This window comes from Coturnix japonica, chromosome 1, assembly GCF_054131305.1.
Source record: "Coturnix japonica strain WE chromosome 1, WE-NBRP24, whole genome shotgun sequence".
Taxonomy (NCBI): Eukaryota; Metazoa; Chordata; class Aves; order Galliformes; family Phasianidae; genus Coturnix; species Coturnix japonica.
This window is the reverse complement of record NC_140663.1, coordinates 65890168-65917847: the sequence shown is the minus strand read 5'-3', so window position 1 is coordinate 65917847 and position 27680 is coordinate 65890168. Positions and strand designations below refer to the sequence as shown.

Sequence of the window (27680 nt, the reverse complement as noted above, 5' to 3'; positions counted from 1 at the left end):
CTGATCAAAAACTGTGATTTCAAAACAATAACCTGCCAGCCCTCTGCATGGTGAGACCACAGTGACTCCTTGGTGGCAATGGTCTGCTCCTTCCCAGTGAAATTTGTCCGTTCTGGGAGGAAGGGAGAAGGGGAGCTGACAGATCACTGTTTGTATTCTTTGGAGAGAGCAACTGCAATTGTTTTACTACACTAAGTCAATTGAAATTGACAGTATAGAATTGTGATAAATCAGGTAGGGTTGTACTTGCAAATAAAAACAATAAGGAGGAAGAAGAGCAGAGGGAAGTTAGGAAGAATGAACTAAAACTCTGGAGGCCTACGAGGTCTGGAAAGTGCCTTTGAAAATATAATGGGACTAAAGACTGAAGATATACACGACAGAAGGAACATACTCTAAAGCTTTCAGGTTGGTTTAAATCTTCTCCACAGTGCTTCTCCTCCTTCTCCTCCTCCTATTTTGAGTACATTCCATAGGAACCTTTCAAAAGTTAATCTGTGAGTAATTGGGAGGGCTAGCCTGTCGCATTTTCTTATGATCCCACAGAACCAGCTGAGCATCTAGTACTCTCACACTGTGATGTGATGCCAATCATTAAAATGTTGTTTGATAGCAAAAAGGAGAACTAGCAGGAGAAAGGCTTCAGCTTCCTGCTTGCTGCATCCTTCCTATCTAACAGAAGTCCTTGTAGTGGAATTCAATATATGTTTCCTTCCTTAAAAATTGAGCCTTCTCCAACTCACAGTTGCACAACACTTGACAGAATGAACATTTATCCAGCATCTTTTTTAAACAATCATAGAATCATAGAATGGTTTGGGTTGGAAGGGACCTTCTAAGATCATCTAGTTCCTGTCCCCCTGCCATAGGCAGGGATATCTCCCTCTAGACCAGGCTGCACAAAGCCCCATCCGGTCTGACCTTGACCGCCTTCAGGGAGAGGGCATCCACAACCTCACCAGGCGACTGGTTCCAGTGTCTCACCACCTTCACAGTAAAGAACTTCTAATATGTAGTCTAAATCTACCCTCTTCAAGTTTAAAACCATTTCCCCTTGTCCTGTCACTACATGCCCTTGTAAAAAGTCCCTCCCCAGCTTTTCCATAGGCTCCCTTCAAATACTGGAAAGCTGCTATAAGGTCCCCCCAGAGCCTTTCCTTTTCCAGGTGGAAATGCCTCAGCTCTCTCAGCCTGCATCCATAGGTGAAGTGCTTCAGCCCTCTGTTCATCTTCATGGCTCTCCTCTGGACCCACCCAGCAGCTCAGTGTCCTTGTGTTGAGGGCCCCAGAACTGGACGCAGTACTCCAGGTGGGGTCTCACAAGAGCAGGGTACTGGGGCAGAATCACCTTCCTCAATCTGCTGGTTACACTTTTCATGCTGCAACCCAGGATACAGTTGGCCTTCTGGGCTGCAAGCCAGCTCATGTTGCATCTTTCATCAGTTAGCACTCCCAAATCCTTCTCCTCAGGGCTGCTCTCAAGCCATTTTCCACCCAACCTGTATACGTGCTTGAGACTGTCACAACCCCAGTGCAGGACCTTGCACTTGGCCTTGTTGAACTTCATGAGGTTGGCATGCACCCACCTCTCTAGCCTGTCCAGGTCCCATTGGATAGCATCCCTCCCCTCTACTGTGTCAACTGCACCACTCAGCTTGGTGTTGTCTGCAAACCTGCAGAGGCTGCACCGGATACCACTGTCCATGTCACCTACAAAGATGTTATATAACACCTATCCCAGCAGTGATTCCCTGAGGAATGCCACTCATCACTAGTCTCCACTTGGACACTGAGCTGTTGACTGCAATGCTGTGAGTGTGACAATCCAGCCAATTCTTTATCCGGTGACCGATCCAACCATCAAATCCATTTTTCTCCAATTTGGTGACTTGGTTTTTTCCAAGTTGGCAACAGTGTCCAACAGTAAAAAACAAAACAAAATAAACAAACAGAAAAAAACCACAAACAAACAAAAAAATCAGGAGTGGGACCTTATTTAGCATTTGTGTAGTACGGAGCTGCTCTCTCTGACCTCAACAGGAGCCTCTTTCACCAGAGCCAGGTTTTCTTGCTCATGGACACCTCATGTTTAGGAGAGTCACCAGTCTCTTCTAAAAGCAGCTTAAAAACTTCCACAGATTTATGAGTCTACTGCTTTAGCACAAGGCTGCAAAAGAAAGGAAGGAATTGTAGAATCATAGAATCTTTTGAGTTGGAAGAGACCTTTAAAGGTCATCTAGTCCAATTCCCCTGCAATAAACAGGGACATCTACAGCTAGACCAGGCTGCTCAGAGTCTGGTCCAGACTGACCTCAAATGTCTTCAAGGATGGGTCTTCCACCACCTCTCTGGGATTTTCCAGTATCTCACAACCCTTACTGTAAGAATATCCATCTGTAATCTTCCCTTTTTTAGTTTGAAAACATTTCCCCTAGTTCAATCACCACAGACCCTGAGCGCCTGTCCCCTTCCTCCTTATAGTCCCTCTTTAAATATCAAAACACCTTTTGGGTTTCCCTGTGGCCCTATCTTCTCCAGTCTGAACAGCCCCAGCACTCCCAGCCTGTCCTCATATGGGAAGTATTCCATCCCTTAAATCATTTTTATGGCTCTCCTCTGAATGTACTCTAACAGTTCCACATCTCTCTTGTACCAAGAACTCCTCAGCTCCATTTCCCATATATATTTCTTCTCCAACCAGACAGCTTCATTGTATTTATTTTTTTTTTCTTTTTATTTCTCATTTACTCATAGTATCAACTGGCACAGCTTTTTCAGGCTTTTTTCTTCTTATGAAGCTAGTATGAGTGTAGATATATTCTTGATAATTCTTGAATTTGAAGGCTACAGTTCCCTACTGTGTTATGACCCCTTTGTTTTACTTTCTCTATTTGAAGATAGCAGGATTTCGGAGGGAGTGAGAAGCAAGTGGACGCTAGGCAGCTCAGCAAAAGGAATGGAAGATGGACAAGTTCAGGAAAGCAGGCAGTGTGAAATGATCGTACATATCCAACCTCAAAGCACTCTGCAATGGAGGAGCAGGGTCAGCATCATCTTTAAAAGGTCAAGTCTCATTAGTTTGACCTAATGTTCTACCTGCTAGACCATCACAGTCTATATTTATCCAAAGATTAAAATTAGATTCTATGGAACTCACTGTTCCTTTATTTTATTTCGATGATTAATCTTAAGATTTAATCTAAAAATACATAGACCATAAGATAAAATCACCCACCTACCCTGCTATGTGTTATTATTCTCAATCTTTCCTCCTCTGTGTGGTTTTTTTTCTGCAGTTTTTGCAGCGTGGGGCCCAGATTTGCAAGGGAAAATCATGGTACTTTTGCTGTGAATTCATTCTGCAAATCTGGAGCTCCAGGGAGCATGCAGGCGGAGAACAACTGCACTATAGATCAAGGGTCAGGGTGTTCACTCTTTCCAGATGAGCCTCTTTTGGCACTGGATGAGATTAATGGGCAGCTTGTTCGTGAGGATCAGAGACAAAGCAGAGGAGAAGTCTTAGACTCAGCACCCAAAGTATGCACTTGACTCAGTCCCATCAAACTGAATGTGAGAACTCTCTGTTATCATTTCGCCTTAATGTCTGGGAATTGAAACATTGATAAAAACAGACTGAATTTGAAGGTTACAGTTCCATACTGTGTTATGACACCTTTGTTTCACTCTCACTATTTGAAGCCAACAGAGAGGGACCTAGGGACTGTACTCATTTCAGCAGCTTCTGTTCAGTGCTTTCCTGTAAAACCAGTGTTCTTTCTAGAACAGTTTTTCCCATGTTTTGTGCTGTTAGCTTACACTGTAATTAAATCAGTTTTAAAATAAATATTGTTATTCCTCATTCCTCACTCTTAGTCCTAACCTGTACACTTATTTCCCTGCCCACCTCCCCCCCCATCCCCCTTTTTTTTTTAGTATAGTTTAGTCAGTTGCCTTTACCTATCCTGATCCTTTCTTGGACACTATTCTCTTTCTTCAGCTTGTTTTTATCCATCCCATCCCATCCCATCCCATCCCATCCCATCCCATCCCATCCCATCCCATCCCATCCCATCCCATCCCATCCCATCCCATCCCATCCCATCCCATCCCCATGTTCTTTCCTCCAGCCAACAGGAGCTTAAACATATCTATCTCTGTTGTTTGAGCCCCTGGTTTCCCCCTGATAAAGCAGGCATGTCCAGTCTGCAGGCTTCATGTGGCTGGGAAAAGCCTGTTCTGTTGCTTGCCCTCTGCCCTGTGCTCTTCCTTGCCAAGAGTCCTGGCCTGGCCCTGGGTGCAAAAACCAATTTGTCATAGTATTATTAATGCTGTTTGAGGTGGGAGGGGGCAATGGAGTGCTAACTCAAGTTACGGCAAATACAGCAAAAAATATGCAGCTGTACTTTCCATTCTGATAAAGAAATTTGAGAATAGGTTTCAAGATTGCTAAAAATTGATCATTTTTTTTGGTATACTTGCAATCTTATTTTCAGTTTATAAATATACTACCTACAAAATTTCACATGGAATGTATTGCGTTGGAATCAGACATTCAGCTCAAAGAAAAATTTAATCATGTCTGTTTACTAGACTTTTGTAAGACCTATCTTACCAGATAAAAGTATCCCTCATTTTATGACATTCATGTCATTGCTTTTAGTCATCGTGGACATTTGTGAACAACTGCTTTGAAGGATGAAGTACAGGAATAGTAGAATTTCATCAAAAATCTCTGGCAAAGAACTTGAGAACTCATTAAGAATTGCAGCTATTTTCACTGAACAAGACTGATGGATTAATTTCACAAAAACAAGGTCAAATATCCCACTAGTTTTATGTTTACAATGCCCTCTTTTTTGTTGTTGTTGTTGTTATTTGAATAAAAAACATTAAAGATTAAAATACTTTGTTGGTTATATATGTGAACTAGATTTTACAATGTATATTTTATGAGGACTGCTCTGAAAGTAATGCCTGCTATTTTATTATGTTGGCCCACAACATCAAAGACGGCTGTTGGTGGTATGTCCATTGAGGTTGAACCTTCCTGGCAGTATTCCGTTACATTTTCTTGCCAAGCAACAGGTGGCAGTAGAGGGACAGTCTGTCAAAATGGCATCTGACATGCAAGTGTACATGAAGCAAATGTGTGCCATTGAATTCCTCCATGCGGATAAAATAGCACCCAGTGATATTCATCAGTGCTTGCTTAATGTTTGTGGAGACCAAACACTGGATGTGAGCACAGTAAGGTAGTGGGTGATTGTGTTACAGCAGTGGCATCAGCAGTGTAAAAGACAAGCCACAAAGACAAGCAAAAAGGTTGAATGCCAATGTGTATTTAATAGTAACATTTTTGGCCCTCCTGTGTAGGCTCAGTGTTATTGCACTCCATATTTTTGCTGACTTTCCTTATTATTGAGTCAGTTTTGGTTTCCTCTGCTCTTTGTGGGAGCGGTAGACCACCTTAGCAAACTCCAGAGAAGCTGTCTGATTCCCCTTGATTTGTCTTAGGCTGGTCAGGAGAGAAAAGTTCTGGTTCATTTGACAAGAAAAGTTTTGGTTCATTCCTATTGTTCTGGTGAGTCTTGATGGCACCTTCTGCTCCCTTTGGTCTGTACATACATAGACAGGTCACAGATGAGGGCTGGGAGAAGATGGGATATAGTAAGAATGCACTCTTCGAAAATTTAAACCCAAAAATCACCACATACATATTTGTTTTTAGACATGGTAAGACAATCTGGCTTGATGCTTCTTTGTTACTATAATCAACTAATCTTTGTAATTTTTCACTAATGTCTGGGAAATTGAGAACAGTAAAACTCCAAGATATTCCTGTCTGCTGTATCCAGAGGTCTTGCACGGGTAAAACTTGAACTTCAGTGGCAAAGTGATAAGCCACTAAAACCAAGAAGGTGTGTGAGTCTCGTCTGTTCCCCATGCATGGAGGTATGGTACTTTCACTCAGCCGGATCGGGAAGCGAGAAGTAAAAGAAAAGCAGAATTGCTTCTTATTTTCCTGAATGAATGGCAAAATTACCTTTTTTTTCTTCATTCCAGACAGAAAAACTACAGACACCAGGGACTTTGGGAGAAAGCACTGTTTTTGTTGTTGTTGTTGTTGTTGTTGTTGTTTGTTTGTTTGTTTTTTCCCTAGTTCAACAGTGTTATGATATAGATGGGGTTCATTTCATTAAGTTTTGCATGGCCTTCTTTCTAATCATCAGCCCTTCGAGAAGCATGCAGGAGAGACCAGTCCCTTTTCAGCAGTTAGAGGAAATGGATACCAATTAAATTATGGGCTTTGCCCTGTTATTTGATATAAAAATATCAAAAATGAAAAAAAAAATAAAAAAAAAAAATAAAAATTTGTTCCATTAATGTTCTACTCAATGTGAGCAAGGAAAGCTCCAATTAGTCCACTCTAGAGCAGCTCAGCTGCCCTCTGTTACAGCATCTTTTCTTGGTGGAATGCCACATTACCAACCTGATCCTACCACTCTCCCTGCCACACAGCTAAAGGAGCCACGCCTCTTGCTGCAAAGTCCAGTCCACTTAGTGCACTACATATTCACTTAATTGGCCTCAAATGTCTGAATAAGATCCTGAACAAGGCATGACAATGTCTCTACCATGTCTTTATCCTCCAAAAAATTAGAAGGCTGCTCATACAAATTGTTCAGGAAAGTCCCTAAGGCAGTGGAAGAGGTTTTTGATGCATCGCCAGAGTCAGGCCATCCTATAATAAACATCTGAACAGGCAGTAGGAATTCACCTCTGTAGGGAGTGGTTCCATTGCAGAAGGTGGCCAAAAACTCACTTTGAGCACACTGTTTAGATGTTAGATGGCTAAGGGTAGGAGAGATTAATTTTCACTGAGTTGGAGGGTGTCAGACCTTGCCAGTGCAAATACATATTACATATAGGATATACTTCTAAAATATAGAATATAGCATAAATATAACATAAAAACCCACTGCTTTATAAACAGAAGGATGGCAGATTCTGGAGTGGCAGTAGGGATGAGGCTGGACTGAACTGAAGAGACTTCAACTAGCTAGAAGAGCATTTTCCATATGTCAGACCAGAAGCTGCCAGCTTTGTTCAAGCTGAATGATACTCTTGCCCATGATTAGTCTCATTGATTTTATCAGCTCTGCTCACGGAGAACTTGATCAGACCACAGTGCTTTGGCTCCCAGAAATGGAGCCACATACTACTGAGTTATCACTGGGACGGAATTGTCTCCCTGTTGCTCTGGGAAGGGAGAAAACCATGACAGGTCAGTAGCTGACACAGCACATACTTCCTGCTGTTAGATGCCTTGGGAAAGGAAATTAAGGATCCATCATGCTCTCCTTCTTCCCTCCTGGGCTAATGAAATGGCATAGTCAGCAGAGGCTATTATTCCCCTGTGTGTAAGAAGCAAGAAAGACACAGGACTGCAATGGCCCGTTACATCTTGCATTGGCATGCTGGCCATCATCTGGTCCCAAGTGTGGTTCTACTCTGCATGAAAAAGGGGCAGTGACCAGAGGCTTTACATGGCCCAGAGTATGAGGTCAGTACAAAACTCTTGAAAAAAGATGCAGCAACAGTGCATCCAGTGCATTTGCTGATGAAAACAAAAGCCATTTACAAGTTGAGGAGAGGAGAAGGAAAAGAAAAAGGCATGAGTTTATTTTCAGGGCAGAAAGCATGCCATTGAGCACCTACTCAAAGGCAGAGAATTGGTCTGTCACAACGCACCATTTGCTGGAGATTTCTAATCCACTGTGATATTATGGCTGATGGCTCAAAGACCTTGCCTTTACTGCCAATGTAATTGGCATGGCTGGATGTTTTTGATTGAGTTTTAGCAGCTCCTGGTGAATCTGCTGAATGGTTCTGCAGGACTTAGATGTAGGCAAAGCCGCATATTACTTACTGATCTACCCTCTGATTTTCTTGTCATGTGATTTACAATAACTAGCACTGTTCTTGTACCTCTAAGGTAATTAGTGAAAACGCTTTCTTTTTCCCCTAATTGTTCTACTGGTTTTACAGTTACCAAGCTGTAAAGCACCTCATCACTTTTGCTAATTCTTTCTTCCTTTTGAGCTGCCAGTTAGTAATCAATTATTATCCTTGTCATTCATACTGCAGCACAGCAGCTGGTCACAAGAAGCCTCTGTTTCATTGAGCTGGAGCCAGTCAAGTCCGTCCAGCTGTCCCTTGCTGCTCTAAATCATAATGGGCAGTACTTGTTGCTTTTTAAGTTCCTTTACCAGACTGCCTTTAAATATCTGAAAAATAAAATTAAATTTTGTCTCCCAGTTCTTCCAAATCTCACAGCAAATCTGGCTCTGAGAGAATAAACTCCCTAATACTACATTTTTATCAGGGGTGGGAAGATACTCTGTGTCAATACAAAAGAATTTTGGTCATATTTTCCATTTTATGATATGACTGCATTGATATAAAGACTGCTGACAGATCAAAGGTTTTACTGGTAAAATGATATGAAAGGGAGAGACATTAGCATCCATCAAGGTCCTGTCAGGATTTGCAGAACAAGGGTTCTGGGCCTCCCAAGTAAAATCTGGCAGGAAGGTCCATGAGCCCACACAGCAAATGAAAAGAAGAGAAAGTACACAGAATATTGGAGGAAGTAGTGACCCACAAAATAGTGGCAATTCAAGCTTCAAGGCACCCTGATTGAATTGCAGCAGAGGCAAATGCTCTTAGGCCTTCTGTTCTTTTATGGAGTGATAAGCAGTTCAGCAATGTGCTCTAGGCCACCAGCAAGGCTTTTGGATGACTTTAATTCAGAGTGAGAAACATCAGTACCATCACATTCTTCGTTGTCTTTGTTCCCAGTATCCACTGATTAAGAGCTCCTGAGATAAGAAATCTTGCAGAAATACTCAGCCAATGCAAAATATCAGGGGGAAGTGATTGGCTTTGGAAAATGGATAATATCATCTTGTAGGATATGTTCCTCTTCATCTAATTTAATCAAAAGGAAGAAAGATTCCACAACTCTACTACTGATATGGGTATTTTCATTAGCTTCAGAGGAGCAAGTCACAGGAATAGAAGTTTGGCCACTATACTTCACAGCAACTTCTCTTGCTCTCAGATGTGCCCCAAACAATCAATTTAATGGGAGAATTAAACAACAAATTTAAATGTGGTGTAACCCCTTACATCCTGTTACAAGAATTTGAACCCCTGGTGTTAAGGAACCCCATCAGTGCTAACTATGCAGTGTCCACCACTGATTACCTAACAGTGTCTAATTTTATTGCAGTTGCAGCTCATATCAATAAAATAATCTCTGCTAAACTGTGCGTGCACACACACACACACACACACACACACAAGAAATAAAACAGTTTTACAATAGCACACACCTCATAGAGTGCAGGTTTGCTATGGTGCTTGTAATAGCTTTCCCAAATAGGGCATTATTATCTGCTTCAGTAGAGAAAACAAAATAAATGCAGTCATACTTCAGACATTGAAAAACCTGAGGTGCTCAATAAGTGTTTTGCCTCAGTGGTGGTCAGGCTCCCCATGTCTGCCAGGATCCTTAACCTCTAGGTGTAGGTGAGAGGAGCAGATTCTGTTCCACTGTAACAGATAAACAAATCCAAGAAACTCATGATACTGAATGTGTATAAATCCATCAAGCCTGATGATATGCATCCCTGGGTTCTGAGTGAGATGGCTGATGTGGTTGCCAAACCACCCTCCATCATATCTGAAAAATCATGGTTGTCAAAGTCAAATCCCTGGTGACAGGAAACACGGAAACATTATTCCTATTTTTAAGAGAGAAAGAAAGGATGACCAGGGGAACTACAGGCTGGTGAGCCTCACTTCTGTGCCTGGAGCAATTCCAGGTATTTATGCAAACTGGAGGAAGATCTTGTGAGCAGCCCTGTGGAAAAGGACTTGGGGGTCCTGGTGGATGAGAAGCTGGACATGAGCCAGCAGTGTGTGCTTGCAGCCACTCCCAGTCAGCATCTTTATGAATGATCTTGATCAGGGGATGGAATGCACCTTCAGTAAGTCTGAGGACAACACCAAGCTGGGAGGGAGTATTGATCTGTCAAAGGGGAGAAAGGCACTACAGAGGGAGTTTCAATAGGGCTACATGTCAGGTCCTGCATTTTGGTCACAACAACGCCAGGAAACCCTACAGGCTTAGGGAGGAGTGTCTGGAAAGTTTTGGGCACCTCAGTACAGAAAGGACATAGAGGTACTGGAGCAGGTCCACAGAAGGGCAACAAGGCTTGTGAAGTGCTTGGAGAATATGCCCTATGAGGAGAGACTGAAGTCTGGGGAAGAGAAGGCTGAAGGGAGGCCGTATTGTTCTCTTCAAATACCTGAAAGGTAATTGCATTAAGAGTGGGGTTGGTCTCTTCTCACTGGTGACAGGTGACAAGGGGAAACGGTCTCAAGCTGCACCAGGGGAGGTTTAGGTTGGATATCAGGAAATGCTTCTTTAGAGGCAGTGTTGTTAAGCACTGGAATATGCTCCCCAGGGAAGTGGCTGAGTAACCATCCTTGAATATGTTCTTCTCCAACCACGAGCAATACTATGCTTCTATGATTCCATTTGTCAGCATCTGTGCCCAAGTGCATGGGTGGTGAGGATGCCCCAGTATTCTTTGCACTGAGGTACAACTCTCAGAAAGGCTACAGCCACAAGATACAGTGATGTGCATACAAATCCCACAATTTAAATAAGTTAGCATGTGTGTCAGGCTTGGTACAGATGATATGCCTTACCCTCCTCTTGAGTCTCACTGGTTCTGCTCAGAGGACTGAATTTCTTCGATATGAAGGTTGCATTAACTCAGACAGAGCACTACACTATGGCAGGTAGATTGCTTTAGTAGCCTTGCAAGTTGGTTTGATTAACTCTATATGGCCTGCTACAGTGCTATGTAGATGGCCCTTTTGAAAGACAGCGTGTTTCGTCATTGTGCACTTCGGGGGTATAATTAATTTTTTGTAAAGTGCCAGCACCAGGGCATGCTCTGCTGCTGTCTTGTTTATAACCTGTACTTTGCTCTGGTGCAGAGATCTGCTGTTGTGTGGTTCTAATTCGCAGACTTGGAGCTGTGAAGTCTCTTGACTCTCAGGGAAAAGAGGACTCAGGTGGAGTGAGCTGTGGCATTCAAAAAGCAAGTTTGCAAAAAAAGGGAAATTTCTGAAGTATGAAATCACAGGATCATGGAATCACAGGAGTTGGAAGGGACCTCTAGAGGTCATTTATTCCAATCCCCTGCTATAACAGGTTCCCTACAGTAGGCTGCACATGAAAGTGTCCAGGTGAGTTCTGAATATCTCCAGAGAAGGAGACCACAACCTCTCTGGGCAGGTTGTTTCAATACTCTTTCACCATCACAGTAAAGATGATCTTTCTCATATTTGTATGGAACTTCCTGTGTTCCAGGTTATACCTCTTGTCCCTCGTCCTGCTGCTGCATGCTTCTGAAGAGATCCTAGCTGCAACCATTTGACTCCTGCATTTTGGATATTTATTTTTCTAATAATTTTTTATCCTATCACTTTTTAGTGATAGGATACCTGCTCAGTCTTCTCCATGCTAAACAGTTCGAGGTCTCTCAGCCTTTCCTTGCACAGGAGATGCTCCAGGCCCTTAATAATCTTTATGGCACTCTGCTGGACTCTCTTTTCCTCTTTGAATAGAGAAGCACAGAACTGGAAGCAGTATTCTAGATATAGCCTCACCAGAGCAGAGTAGAGAAAGAGGAGAAATTCTTTTGGCATCCTGGCCACACTTTTTAATGTGCCCCAGAGTACCATTGCTATTCTTGGCCACAAGGGCACACTGCTGGCACACTGTCAACTTGTCCACCTGGGCATCTAGGTCCTCTTCTGCAGAGTTCCTTTCCAGCAGGTCAGCCCCTAACCTGTACTCAAATGGCCTCATGAAGGGGTCCCAGAAGGCCTGGTAGAAAAAAGAGATTTGCAGAACTGTCACACAATTCTTTGTGAGAAGCTCAATTCCATCCCTGTGAGTGACCTCTTCTGCATGAATAGTTGGGAGTCTGATGTCATTGAAATCCTCTAGGCACAGAACTCACACAGATTTTCACTAACAGTAGGTTCCAAGAACCTCCAACATCTTCTCTGAGGCTCGCCTGATAGAATTAGTCCTCAAAATCTGTGAAAACAGCATGTGATGGGAATAAAGGGAGAGGTTTATGTTTCTGTCTTTCCATATTGTCTTAGAAGAACCGTTGGTAAAACCCATAACATCCATCATTTGAGATGTATTTATGTATTTATTTGATTTATCTCCTACCTATCCGACAAACAAAAAATGTTTTGTGAAACAGAAAAATTGTAAAAATATATTTTGATGTTATATGAACATTGAAGGATCAAATGTAAGCATTTATTTCTGCTTTTTATTTCTTTAAATTACTGCTGTTGTTATCACTGAGTTCTACAAATGAACAAGCTGAAGAGCATCAGACTCATGTGAGTAAGGTAAAAATACCTTTGCACCGTATTTAGTATTCTCCCATTGTTGTGTACTTGTGAACATATGCATTTGTTTAATGGCTACTTAACTAATGAGTAATCACCTTTCTATGCAGTATTACTATACTATACTATACTATACTATACTATACTATACTATACTATACTATACTATACTATACTATACTATACTATAGACCTAAATGGAACACGTTTATTTAATATTGTCTAAATGAATATTATAGTGTCTGCTGGAATAAAAACATTGTATGGAACTTGGTTTGCAGAGAAGAGGAGAAGAAAACCTGTGAGGCACCCTTTCCAGATCACCTCATGCATAGAACCAGAGAAAACCATAAATTTGGTCTGCTTTCTCTGTTTTCTAAGATGAGCTTCAGATCTAGTTTACATTTAATTTCTAGTATCTGCAGCAGGCAATGGCCATTGTATCAGATACTTTGTACCTTTGTTACCTACCTTTAAGTATTCAGGTGAGTCTAGATATGTGGTGTAGCTGACTAATGACAGTAATAAAGGCAGTTATGTTGCCTCTATCTAGGCATTTCCACATGAACTAGCTGTGTAATCTCACTTTGTAGTCAGTGGAGACAAATGTGGGCTTCTAGAGTACTTTACTGCTCTGACTTGTCTTAGACATACCTATTCTGAAAGATACATTTATCTAATTCATTCAGCTTATCTGAAACTTTATATCTCTGGATGCAGTTTGACATTACAATGAACTTCAAGATTTACAGTATCAGACCATGAATGCTACATCCACAGAACACCAAGACAAGCATTGTGTCATGTCACTGTGTCTGTTCAAATACATTGGAAGTGGTTGAGAGCTTAATTTTGGATAAGCAGGGTCTATGCCAGATAAGGTATTGTGTGCTGTTGCTGTTTAGCTTTGTGCTGTTATCAATTAAGTATGACAAATCCAAAGGCTCAAACTTGCTTTTAGATCAAGACTAAAGGCAAGACACTTCTTAAAGCAGTGGTCACACCAGGAATAGTGATAACAAAACTGGCATTAGATTTTACTGCTTTAGGACTTAACTCTTCAGCTTTAACTATATAGATCAACTTATTTCCTTTGTGTGAATATTACTCTGCTGATACTAGGCGCACATCACAGGTATGACTACCTTGACAGAATAATTCTGTGACACACACACATTGAAAATGCACTTCCACATCCTGAGTTTTCTCCCATTTCATTGTACTTCATATGACAATATTTCTGCTTTGTTCAATCAATATCTACACCATCTTTTTCTAAAACTCAATTTCCGGTAATTTTTGCTCTCCCTCCTCTTCCCCCAGAATCTGAGTTTTGTAGTTTATAGTCTCCTGAATATACAAGCTGCCTCTTAAAATCCAACCAACAAGTTAAGTCTAATAAAAATGCAAAACAAACTGCAGTACAGATCAACATCCAGATGTGAGCTAGTGGATGAAATTCTTGTCTTCGTTGGAATTTGTACTGGGGAAATCATAGTAGTGAAGGGTGTTCATGGGAAAAGTGCTACTGGCTTTTCTTGTCATAATAAACAAGTCTTTTCAGTATCGTCCGGTGGCTCATTCTTTACAGCTACAGTTTTCTATTCAGTTTGATCAGCCACTTGGAATTCCCAAGTGTCAGCTGCAGTTTAAAAACTGCTTTCCAAAGGGCAATTATGCAGCCCTGTTTTAAGATTCTTAAGTACCTGCTCTTAGAAGCAGAAGTGTAGATTTAGGCACCCATCTTAAAAATTTAGCCCACAGCAGAACACTATCATCCAGACTCCAGACCTGGGCAGTGAACTAGAGGTTTTATGCTCTACATTTGTCCCGTTGCAGTGTCTGCCTGTGGCTTGCTTATTGACAAAGAGACAAGAGTTTACTGCCTTCATAAGAAAATGTCTTCACAAGAGCTAGCACAAGGTAATACCAGTCCTCAAAGTGATGTTGGTGGCTTGATGAGAAATCTACCCATTACCTTCAAATTTCCATCCTCATTTGGATGATTGTTGCCCAAAAAATATTTGTTGTCTGTGTTTAGTAGATCAACTGTTAAGAAATGATATTAGTGTTAATAAGAACTACTTTGGCTTTAGCTTCTTGCATAACTGCCAAATCTAGAAGGAACAGAGTGAAGTCATAGAATTATAGAATGGCTTAGGTTGGAGAGGAATTTAAAGCTCATCTAGTTCCAACCCTCCTGTTATGGGCAGGATTGCCAAACACTGGATCAGGCTGCCCACTCAGTCTTTCCTCATAGGAGAGATGCTCCAGACCTCTGATCATCTTCATGGCCATCCTCTGGACCTGATCCAACAGCTCTGTACCCTTTTTGTACTGTAGGCCTCAGTCTTGGACACAGTACTCCAGATGAGGCCTAACAAGGGCAGAGTAGAGGGGGACAATCACCTCCCTTGCTGGTCACGCCTCTTTTGATGCAGCCCAGGATACTGTTGGCAAGGAGCATCCTTACCTGTAATATTCCACTTGAAGCCATCCTCAACTTTTAATTAGCCTACTGGGCTCTCTGCATCTATTTTTCAGCTATGAGATCTTTGCAGCAGGGGCAGGTTCATGCCATGAATAGAAGAGTTTCACTACTCTACTTTTAAAGTATTTTTAATTGTTCCATTCTGGTAGCCAACAGTTTCAGAAAGGTCTGTGAGGACACAAATGCTGCTTTGAGTGGAACACTTCCTTTGTTTTTCCAAACAATAAACCCTTTCCAAATATTTATGTATGTTCACCATACTGTACTAAGAAGATAGAGTTGGGGCTGCACAGACTTATCCTGTGGCTAAGATAATTTTATTTAATGTACAGTAGTTTCTGGTGCAAGATATGAGGGGTTCAGTGTAAAAGTTCTGCAGCAGGAGAATCATATGAGAACAGAGGATGTTTTTCTTTCCTTCCATAATGAAAATCTTTCTTTCTCTCCCCAAACACATCTTGATATTTTAGCACATTATTAATAAAAACTCAACAGAGATTTTAGTCTAAAACCCAAACATATATTCATTAAACCTCCAGAGCAAAATTATCTGATAAAATAATCGGGTGACAGTTATAACTGGATGATATTATTATTATTATTATTATTATTATTATGCATTCTGTATTTGTTGAATATATCACTGAATATAGTCAAAACATCAGTGCAACAACAGTACTATTTCTGTCCTGGTTAGAAGCCTTGTGGGATGCTCACTCCTGTGGTAGACTTCTGGTGCCCTACTGGAAGAGTATGCAAATTGCACAAATAATATAATCATAGTGTTATAGAATCATCAAGGTTGAAAAAGACCTCTAAGATCATCCATTTCATCCATCCATCTACCACCAATATTTCCCCTTTAAACCATGACTCTTAGTACAACACTGAAACATTTCTTGAACATCTCAAGGGATGGTGACTTAATTACCTCCCTGGGTAGCCCATTTCAGTGTCTGACCACTATTCTAGAGAAATTTTTTTTCCTAACATCCAACCTGAATCTCCTCTGACACAACTTGAGGCCATTCCCTCTTATCCTATCTCCAGTTACTTGGGAGAAGAGGCCAATCCCCACCTTGCCACAACCTCTTTCAAGTAGTTGTAGAGAGCAATAAGGTCTCCCTTGAGCCTCCTCTTCTCAAGACAAAACAATCCCAGTTTCCTCAACCATTCCTCATAAGACTTGTGCTCCAGATCCCTCAACAGCTCTGTTGCTCTTCTCTGGATGTGCTCCAGGACCTCAATGTTTCTCTTACCCAAAACTGAACACAACAGGGGCAGCCTCACCAGAGCAAAACTGAATCTGCTTCAACAAACAGCAGACACAGTTTTCATCAATCTTTCTTTAAGAGATGAAAATAGAGGTGTTCTACTTGAACATACCATACAGCAAAATCTCTTACCACTGCTATTTGCTCTGATATGTCACTGCAGTGACACAACCATCCTGTTTGTTAGTTATATCTCAGACTAGCCTTTCCTAATTCCTTGTCCTATCATCCAAATAGTGCCAGTATAAAAATCATATCTTATTCTGGTTGGCCACAAGGCAACTCATGCCACCTTTGATTAGAAGTGTTCACACCCCATGTGTGCATATGTCAGTTTGCTCCACAACAATCTCAGACAAACTCAATTTCAGGATACAGTTATCAATAAAATTTCAAGGGGTTTATTAACACTGTCTCTTGATCTGTGGAATGTAACAATTTACTTAGCTTAGGGAAATGCACCAAAAAAATCCATAGCCTGCACTTTTTCTAGCAACAGGTTGCTACTTATTATGGGCAGAAACAGAGCGCAGGCTTTAAAATTTAAGGGAAAAAAAAAAAAGAAAGAAAGAAAAAAAAAAGACCTCTGGCAATGAGGAAATGAGCCTAGACATTTTTTATGAATGGGATAGAGCTCCTTAACTCTGACTGGCTTGTTTTCTTTTCTTCCTATTCACATCACTCAAGTCCCACCTTCCTGCCTTAAATGGCGTCTTGTTCCCTGGCAGCAGGACAAGTATCTGTTTGATGTCAGCACCCTTTTATTTGCTTAAAAGCATCTTTTTTTCAAGCCTGTAAATTGAAAATGACTACCACATCGAGAACTAGCCAATTTCCATCATTCTCTGCAGAACTGGTCTGCTTTCACATTTAAGAGATATCATTAATTTTCTAATGAATAATAGGATCAGAGAGCTTGCATGCTGTATTATGTGTAGGAAAATGCTTATGTAAATCAGTATGGCTGCAGTAGCTTCCCAGGGGAACTTTAAAGCTTATCATATCATTAAATCTAATAACAATTCCTTTTTTTTCTTTTTTCTTTCTTTTTTTTTTTTTTTTTTGGTAAGGGAAAAAAAAGTCTATTCACCACCTATTTGTAGTAATACATCTATAATAAGAAATACATGCTTATGATACAAAAGACAAAATAAGGCTACTAGATCATATAAGAGAAAGTGCAACCAGAAATTACTTACTGTTTGCAAGCTGCACCCTGTATCGAGTGAAAAAGCACCCCATATTTTTACATAGTTTAATCTTGTGAAATACACCGAATGCAGTGAAATCCTTGTTATAGCCCAATGTTAGATTTTGATGTTGATTTCATTTTTCTAAGCTCCCTGCAGCAGATAACAAAGCTCTTCTAACACCTCATTTTCAGTGACCTTAAGAATACTTTCCCTTATTCCCCTTCTTCTTTCCCATGTTAAAGGATGATCTCAATGAAATTAAAGGAGAACATCCAACTTCCTTGTAATTTAGTTCTAGCATCTTAGTGACAGAGATCCTTCTGATTTATACCAAGGCTAAAAACATTAGGATAATATTTTTCCAGTGTCACTGAGATCAGCTCTGTAGATTCTAGTCCTCATGTTTACCACCCAGAAAACTTTTAATTAATCTTCCTGTTTCCCTCCTCTGCTGTTTGTGCTGAAAACAAACAGTATTTAATTTGCAAGTACTGTTAATTCTGCAAATTACTGTATTTATTTTCTATCTCTTTCTCCCCCAATTCTTACAGCATTTTTTCCAAAGGGATTTTTTTGCCTTCTAGGCATGCAAAAATGCATTTACAACAAGGTGCTCTCCATTAAACCAAGGTGGGGTGACACATCCTCTTGGTTCACATTGTGGAGCGTTATAGTGACTTCCACCACCCAGCCATGAGGTGAGCAGCACTTGAGAGTCAGGGAACACATGGTAGGTAGATGTGGGTTGATAGGAAGACAGGAAATTCCTCTTCCACCTTAGACTTCCACCCCTTCAATGTTAAATATTAACTATATGTTTTTGCACATTTGTCAGAAAGTGAGCAAGAATGCATCTGTTCCTTAGCGATGATGAGCTGAATTTGGTGGTGATTTGAGGAGAAAAAAAAAAAAAAGGTCTATTCAGCACAGCACTTAAACTAAGACACAAATGCCAACCTGAACAGGGACAGAGTTAAGCCTTTGTTTAAATGCTTTCCTGAACAGAGGTCATTAGCACTAGCTCTCTCACAGAACAATGCATTATTACTAATGGAAGCAGCTAGCATTCAGATAGTCATCCAAACTTTTCGGTGCTTTCTTCAACTATTTTTTGCTGCTACTTGCAGGCCAGTTGGCTGCTGAACACTTATAGAAATGAAGCACAGAAATCTGCCAAGAGAGCCATTCAACTCTGAAGTGCTGGTTTAGAGGGCAATGGCATGGGGTGGTGAATTGAAGGTGGTGTGAGAGAGGCGTGGACTCACTTTGAACTCAAGAAGCAAAGAACATCTTTTTCTATCAAAAACTTGGGCAGCTCACAATCAAGTAACAATATGAGAAAAACACAAAACAAAGTAAATACTGTCAGATTTCAGAAGGAATCTAATTTTTCACAAAACATCACTGTTTTTGTCCTGTAAATATCATAAATATTTGAATGTCACTTGTCCAACTGTGAATAAAATGGATATATATATTGAGTTTAACAATACATAGGGATTCACTCAAAGCTCTTCTCAAACAATTATTCCCTTTTCCATGTGTAATTCTGGATGTATCCTTCATATACGGATAATCCACAAAACTGTAAGTTATTTTCAGTAGTACTTGCTATCTGGCCTTTTCTGTTCTCTAGTTTCATATTTGAGGTAGTAACAGGAACACAAAAGTGATCACCAGAGAGAGACTAACTACACATACTGAATACGTGCACATTTAGCTCTGTGTACAGCAAAGTTGTTTAGCATAGATCATGAGCTTCTAGGTATTCCCCATCATTATCTCAGATAAATCTAGCTGTCATGGAAAACTGTGGACTTCAGGAAGATGACAGTCAGGACAATGCCAGGCAACACTGTAAAAGCCTCAAGTGCAGATCTATGTCCAACAAAGAGAATGGTGGGACAAGATAATGTGTTTAAAAGTGTGCATACATCACAGTTGTGTTGGATAGGTCATTTTGGTCTGCCTGGAGCCTTACTACTGAGCTGTGACAAGATTAAAATTCAAAGAAAGCTAGGTAAAAACAGCTCTGCCCTTAACTGTCCTTTCTGATAATCTGCATATTTTCCAGAAGGAATATGGCAAATCATGCACATGCACAAGAAATGGCACATTTATTGTTTAGGAATAGTCCTTTTCCTAACACATTTGTGGGTATGTGAAGATGAATGAGCTGTTAGGCTTTGGTTTACCAAAGGTGAATGTTGCTTAACCAAACTGAAAACCTTTTCACTAGCTTGTACGTGAAAGAGGGGCATCTACCTCTACTTGAGCAAGGCTTTTGACTATGTCTCCTAAAATATTCTTGTATGCAGTGTTATGATGTTATGATCTAGATGGATAAAAAGCTGGTTGAATGAAAGGGCTCACAGTGTAATGTTTAAGGGGTGTCATTCTACCCGGAGGTGTAAAACAAACTCTGTAGGTATCTATCTGTGTAGGTCCGGTCCTGTTTAATGTCTCTATCAATGACACAGAGGGAGTGATGGAGTGGTTAAAAGTTTTCAGATGACATCATGTTGGGAGGATCACCAAATAAGCTGTAGGTCAGGCCATTCAAAGAGACCTAGGCAGACTGTAGAATGGAATAAGGTTTACAAAATGCATCGAGAACAACTGCAAAATCTCGCACGTGGGAAAGAATAACCTCTATCAACAGTGTAGGCTTAGAACTGGCTGGTCTGAGAGAAGCTCTGCTGAAAATGACCTTGTTATCTATGTAGGCAGCAAGCTAAACACAAAGCAGCAGTGTACCCTGGCAAGACAGTAAGCCAGCAGTATCCTGGACAGTATTTGCAGAATAACTGTATTGAAGAAGTGTTTTTTTCTCTCTAGTCAGTACTCATTAAACCATAACAAGCACAGTCAAGTAGCTAAGATGCCAACATAGTGGAGGGAGTTCAGTGGAGTGACACCAAGATGATAAGGAGGCTATAGCACGTACCCTATGCAGAGGTGCAGTGAATGGGGATTGTTCAGCTTTGAGATGTAAAGGCTCTGGTTATTGAACAGATGGAGTCACGCTTTTCACAGTGGTGGAAAGGCAGGAGAAAAAAAATAGACAAGGAACATAATTAAAACAAGAGTGATTATCATTGGTTATAGGAATAACATTTTCACCATGAGGTCAATAAACATTTGGAACAAGTTGCCCAGAAAAGGTTGTGCACTCTCCACCTGGGGAGTTTTTCAAGACCTTAACATGGGCATAATGGAAAGAGTTCAGCAAAGAGCTACCAGGATGATAATGAACTGAAACATCTTTCCTGTGAGAAGATGCTGAGGGAGATGCAACTGTGCTAGGGCAAGACTCTTTTCAGTGGCATGCAGCAATAGAAGAACAATGGGCAATGAGCAGAAACAGGAATGCAGGAAGTTCCATATAAACACAAGAAAGACCTTCTTTACTGTGAGACTGACAGTGCACTGCAGCAGGCTGCTCAGAGAGATTGTGGAGTCGTCTTCTCTGGAGGTATTCAAGACCCATCTGGAAACTTTATCATGCAACCTACTGTAGAGAACCTGCTTTAGCAGGGCAGTTGGACTCAATCGTCCCTAGAAGTCCCTTCCAACTCCTACAATTCTGTGATTCTGTTTAGCCTGGAGAAGAGAAGGCTCGGGATCTTATCAATGAGTGTAGATATGTAGAGTGGGTGAAAAGAGGATGAGCCGTGCTATTTTTAGTGGTAGGACAAGAGGAAATAAGCACAAGCTGGAATACAAGAAGTTTCTTCAGAATATCAGGAAGAACATGTTTACCGTGCCATTGATGGAGTTCTTGCACAAGCTGCCCCAGAGGGATTATGGAGTCTCCTCCTTGGAGATTTTCAAAAGCCATTTAGACATGGTTTTGGGCAACATGCTTAAGGGACTACCAGACCAGGGGACTGGAGTAGATGAACTCCAAGAGTCCTTTCCAATCTTAATCATTCTGTCATTCTGTGAACCAACTGGATAAAGACCCAAACATCATGATGTGATGTCATACTCATAGCAGCTGACCCTTCTTTGAGCAGGAGATTGTATTAAATAACCTCATAAGCTCTCTTTCCAAACTTCCTATCTCTAAGACACTTTCCTACTAGTGTCTCTTCAACACCTGCACTCATAATGCATTTCTCTCTCTGCTCCCAGTGTTCTTAAGTAGGTTCACAATGAGTTTGAAAACTTCTTCATACTTTTCTCTGCAATCATAATAAAAACTTCTATAAGAAATGCTGGACTGAACTGCTTTTACTGTCAGAAAACACATGGCAGAAAAATTAACAAAAAGAATGGGAAAATGAATTACAATTAGATGAATATTTTTTGAGGCAACACATTTGAATTGGAAACGAAAACTACACAACACATAAAGAAAATCAGGCTAAGGATTTTATCAGTATTTGGATTTCAGTTATGTATCATCAGAATATTGAAAAAAAAATAGTCTATCTTCTTGGAATTAAGGCCATCTTCCATATAGAAGGGGATTTACTGTCACAGCCAGAAATCAACACTTGTCAAGACAAAATTTTTTTAGTGGGTTTGACAAAAATACTCAAACTAGTGACTGCTTGGTGTAAGGAGGCTATAGTGCCACTACACTACAAATTTTGAAGTTTTCAAAGGAGAATGAGCTTGGGATAAGAGTTATTCTTATAAAAGTGAAAATAGAAAGAAAAATGAGCTCTGAATTTCAAATATCTGTAATATGTGGTATGACAGAATCATAGAATCACTCAGGTTGAAAAAGACCTTAAAGATCAAGCCCAACAGCAACCTAACCATACTACCCTAACTATAACAACCCTCCTTTAAAACATGTCCCTGAGCACAAAATCCAAGTGGTATCAACACGTCCAGAGATAGTGACTCAACTACCTCCCTGGGGAGCCTATTCCCATGCTTAACTACCCTGTCTGTAAAGAAGTGTTTCCTGATATCCAACCTAAATCTCCCCTGGCAACCTGAGGCCATTTGTCCCTTGTCCTGTCACCTGCCACCAGTGAGAAAAGACCATCCTTTCTCTCACTGTAAGCACCTTTCAGATATTGAAAGAGAACAATAAGGTCTCCGCTCAGCTTCCTTTCCTCCAGACTAAACAGCCTCAGTTCCTTCAGTCTCTCCTCGTAGGGAATATTCTCCAAGCACTTCACAAGGCTTGTTGCCCTTCTCTGGACCTGCTTTAAGTACCTCAATGTCCCTTCTGTACTGAGGTGCCCAAAACTGAACACAGTACTCCAGGTGACGCACTGCCAATGCTGAGTACAGGGTAGGATGACTTCCCTAGTCCTGCTCACCACACCATTCCTGATACAAGCCAGGATGCCATTGGCCTTCTTGGCCACCTGGGCACACTGCTGGCTCATATTTAGCTGACTGTCCATCAGCACACCAAGGTCCCTTTCCATCAGGCAGCTTTCCAGCCACACCTCCCCAAGCCTGTAGGGTTGCCTGGGGTTGTTGTGACCAAAATGCAGGACCCAACACTTGGCCCTATTGAAACTTAGACAGAATCATATCGGCAAGCCTCCAATCCTCTGGGACCTCTCCAGTTAACCAGGAGTGCTGGTAGGTGGTGGAGAGCAGCTCAGCAATTACCTCTGCCAGCTCCCTGTTGTTAATGTTGATATTAAACTAAGGACCTTTATGTGCAGGTGCTATATAGATGCTGCCTAGTGGGTATGCATTTCTGTTCCCATAGACATAGATAGAAACTGAAGGCATTCATCTGTTCCCAAAAGGCAGTCAGCACAACCTAGAAGCAAGCTTTAAGTTTCCATCAACTATAAGCTACTTTTTCCTTCTACTATAACGTGTTTATGTATTTATATCTATAGCAGTAGGTGGTTAAATGTTTGTTTAATGTGCTAAGTGTACATAGCCCTTAGTTTGGCCATATAACTGTGTTGCTAGTTACTGTCCAGATTTGTAGCAACTGCCTTTAAGATGTTTCTGTCTGAAAAGCCATTCCTCTAGAGGTTCCCTAGCCAAGAGTGATAAACTCCTCCTGCCTTGTAATTCTAGGACTTTTTAGTTGAAAATATACATTACTACATAGCATGACCATTATCTGCACTGTTTCATTCTTGGGTTTTTCAGAATAAATGGGAAGGCTGTACTGTACTGTATCTTGCCCATAATGCACATTGGGAACAAAAATCAAGCAGCTGTCTGGAGCAGAATGTTAAGAACACTGAGATGATGACTGAGAATAGCATTTTAATTTTTCCTGTGTGAGAAGCAAGGGAAGTAGCTAATCCTGGCTCTGTCTGCTCTCACAGCAACTCCACTGACATAAATAGTTGTGGGATATTATATTAAAGCATTACATCACTGGGACAAATTCTAATTTACTTATTTATGGGCAAGGTAGAGTGAGATAGAGCTAGAATCCAATCTTTGCTTACCTGGTGTACACTGGAAGTAACAGCAGAGATAAATGGAAGATAAATGGACATAACCAAGATTAGAGTCTGGCTCTCTCCCCCCCCCCCCCACCCTTTTTTTTTTTTTTTAAGCTGTTTTTGGAAGCAGTTGGCTTTTAGACAATAAGGGTGCCACATAAATCACTGGTAACAAAGTAGTTCTGGACTTCAGCTGCTAGCAGCTTCTGACTATCCATCTCTGTAAAACGGAAGGTTGTCCATGCAGCTGTTTTCTGTCAAATGGAATGGACAATTCTACATCTCCTATGGCCTCAAGGAAGCAGTGATATTTGTGCAGCATAGGAAATCAGAAAGACATATCTTGTGAAATGCCATCTGATTGGAGATGGGATTCTAATAATGGAAGTCTGCTAAAGCAGAAGCAATCAGATCTCATCTTCTTAGCTCTGGAGGAAAAATGACGTTGGACAATAAGTAGCCAGGATAACAAAGTACTTCCTTCAGTGAGATACAGTCTGTTCATGACTGTAGGCAGAATTTACTGAATACAACAAAGGTAGAGAAGAGTACATGAATGGATGTGAATAGATGTATCTCACTCATACTTCGAAACCTTGAGGGAAGGAACTTATAAGACCTGTCGATCTCCTGTATTAAATGCAGATTGTTTACCTTGATGCTTTTTTACATATTGCCAGACTACAGAGATGACCGCTACCTTTTGAGCTTTAGAAAGGCTTATTTTTTTTTTTTTTTTTTTACATATATAAATCACTTCATCTGAAAATAAGCTGCAAAGATACACTCTATTGGTAATGAGTGCAAACACAACAGTTTGAGAGGCCATGTGGTGAAGAAGTAAATTTGCACATTTGCAGAAGTAAAAACTAAAACTCTGGGTATGTGAGGTCATCAACAGTCTGCTTTTACAGGTTGCAGAAAGGTTCCCTCAGCTCAAGGATGGGTTAAATACAGCCTTGGAAAGAAACCTTCTCCACCTTCCTGATGTGCAAGTACATCCTTTCACTTTTCTGTTTTCTTTGGAAATGTCTCTCAAATACTGGGAGATACTGCTTTATTCATTAACCAGCTAGAAACAGAGAAGACAGGTCTGCCTAAAGAAATGCTGGAAATTTTTGTCACAGGTGAGTACCTAGCAGGTACTTTTGTAGAAGATAACAACACAAGGCTCCTTCCTAACGTTAGAGGAGCAGGAGCCAAGCATGCTGGTCTAAAGCGGTGCTGCTGCAACAGAGCGAAGAAGTTGCTGACACCCAAAGAAACTAGAAAGGGTGTGATAGGAAAGAAAAATATTTTGAAAAATTTTTGTTTGCAAGTAGGGGGTGGGTGGCTGCTAGAAAACTGGGGCATTAAACATTATTTCTCTAAGAAAATCATTTCCAAAGGGTGGAGCTGTAAAATACCACAACATAGCAATTAACATTTCAGTAAAATATTGTTGTAGGACAGAGGTTTCCACACATGAAATCTCTCCTAATTCTGAGTCTCTCATGGACATTCTGGCATTTCTTCATTAAAGGGATCAAAATCCAGCCTAGAGTAGACAGCAGCTGCAGCTTGAGCTGCTGAATACTATCAGTTTTATACGAGAGCTGCAATTTTTCTCTGGGAAGAAAGGGACTATGAAACTTCATGTGGCCTGCAGGAGGAGTGTGCAAAGGAGTTCTCTGTCTCCCATGCCCAAGAGCAGCTATGTGAAGGATATGGTGTCTGTCCAAGGATTGCAGGGAGTCAGCACTGCTTATCACCTTCCCAGGGGAGTGGTGTCCTGGAATGCAGTTCCTGCTGCAGACAGAGGAGGGAGGCCAGTCTGCTGCCCGTGGCCTACCACGCAGTGTGGGCTGGAGAAACCTGGCTGGGCCTTCTGCAGGGCTTGGCTAGCACTCCAAAAAGTCTTTGGCATTTGCTACCATGCCAAGTTCCCTGCTCTTCAGGACATGACTATCCCCAGCTCTGTGCTTCCAGCCACATCTGCAGAAAGCATGGAGACACAGCTGTGCCCTCAGGGTGGGGGCTGCCACTCCTAATTCTGGCACAAGGAAGCCCCCATCTTGCTGAGCCTCTGAATATTACTGTAAACACAGACAGTAAATAAGGGCACTGGCACAATTATTTTTTAAAGCGGCAGCTTGGCAGATGACAGAAGAAATACATACAGATAAGGTGACCTTGCCGATTTGAAAGTGAGACCCATTATTTGTTTTGAAATGTGACCCTGTTAGTCCTGCAAGTCATGTCCTGTCTGGAAATGACAAAACAGGTTGTACACTATATTTTTAACCAATTTAAGTTTTTGTTGAAATAAAGAGTATCAGTCAAGGGCTGTTAGGTCACAGGGCCACATTCCTTCAGTTGTTGATTTCCCTGGTATCTTTTGTCTGATATCCTTTGCTAAGAAGTTGTTGGAGGAGACTCCTGGGGTGGGTGAGGATGACTAAAGGGAGACGCATTTATCTGTGTCACTGTTCAATGTGTGCGATCAGGGATCAAGTTCTCAGGCTCCAGAGAAAACCTTCCAGTGCCCAGTGATTAGACAAGGAGAGATCCAGACACTCGTAGCAGAACAGAAACAACATTATGCAGAATGTGACAAGGAGAAATGGAACATAATACTTGGGAGCATTCAAGGTGCTTCTTATGGCTCCAGCAAGACTCAGGTAGCTTTGAAAGCATTTATCATTTATTTCCTCTTTAGGAGGAGTTTGAAAAGGTCACAAATCTGCCCTCAAGAGACAAATCTTTCAGACAATTTCAGTTGTATGACTTGACTTTTAAAAGGGGGTAACTAGCAATACACTTGATTAACAGGTGCTCTCCCAGTGTGTTTCTTCTCCAGCTAGTGCTTTGGGTAGGGATTGAACCTGCCTGAAAAGGTAGAAGAATGCTGTATTAGAGACACCAAACCAATGAGTCTAGTACCTGCTGGTCCCCAGTCCATGCCGCTGCTTACTATTATGCTGCTGCAAGATCTGAAAGTGCTCACTAACTTGGAGATGGAAACAATACAGCTAGGATATAATAACCAAGGAGGTAATGTAGAAGACTATTTACAAACACAATAATTGAAGCAGGATTCCATGACCTTCTCTTTCTGTATTCCCAGAATCACAAAATCATAGGGATGGGATCATCAGGTACAGTTCCCCTGCAAACACAGGTTCCCTAGAGAAGGCTGCAAAGGAAAATGTTCAGGTGGGTTCTGAATTGCTATGCCTTTAGGCTTTACCTGATGGCAGGACTTCAGCAGTGAGAATGTTACCTGCCAGGAAGATGTCTAGAGACTTTTGGGGTAGCTGGAAGCTTTTCACTGTTGCTTGTAGATAAGCTGCAAGAAGGGGAACCAACACTTTCTGCAGCCTGACACCTCCACTTTTCTCTTTGTTCTACAGTCATTTTCAGATCCACAGAGGAGGAAACTGAAAAGGAATGGAAAAAAAAAAAAATAATGAAGGGCACTGAGAAGCTTGAGTGTGGAGTTCTTTGCCTGCCAGACAGTCTGAACATCTCTGTGAGCCTCCCCACAGGGCTGCATCTATTACATTCAAAGGCTGAAGACTGTGATAAGAGGAAAAGCTCCCTCAGGCAAACAGCAGGGACTGACTGAAAGTCTGTCAGACTATGTAACACACAGTTGCTCATACTCCAGGGTGTCAAAATTACAAGAATGCTTCCTCTGCAGCATGAACACATGAGCTGGCTTGCATGGGATGCAGTTTGATAGGGGGCACCTCAAGCAGCCTTAGCATTTGTACAGTCAAATACACAGTTGGAATAATGCAAGAATAGTTGTAAATAGATAGCCAGAGGGTAC

General features: G+C 41.2%; 1 long non-coding RNA gene across 1 annotated transcript; it reads right to left on the bottom strand.

The window, feature by feature from the left end:
* Window positions 1-5323: 5323 nt before the first annotated feature.
* On the bottom strand, window positions 5324-27285 carry LOC107318044 (uncharacterized). The gene is made up of 2 exons (XR_004308436.2): window positions 27096-27285; window positions 5324-5647 (listed from the first exon to the last, which is right to left on the bottom strand). It is a non-coding gene; the product is annotated as an uncharacterized LOC107318044 (long non-coding RNA).
* Window positions 27286-27680: the final 395 nt, after the last annotated feature.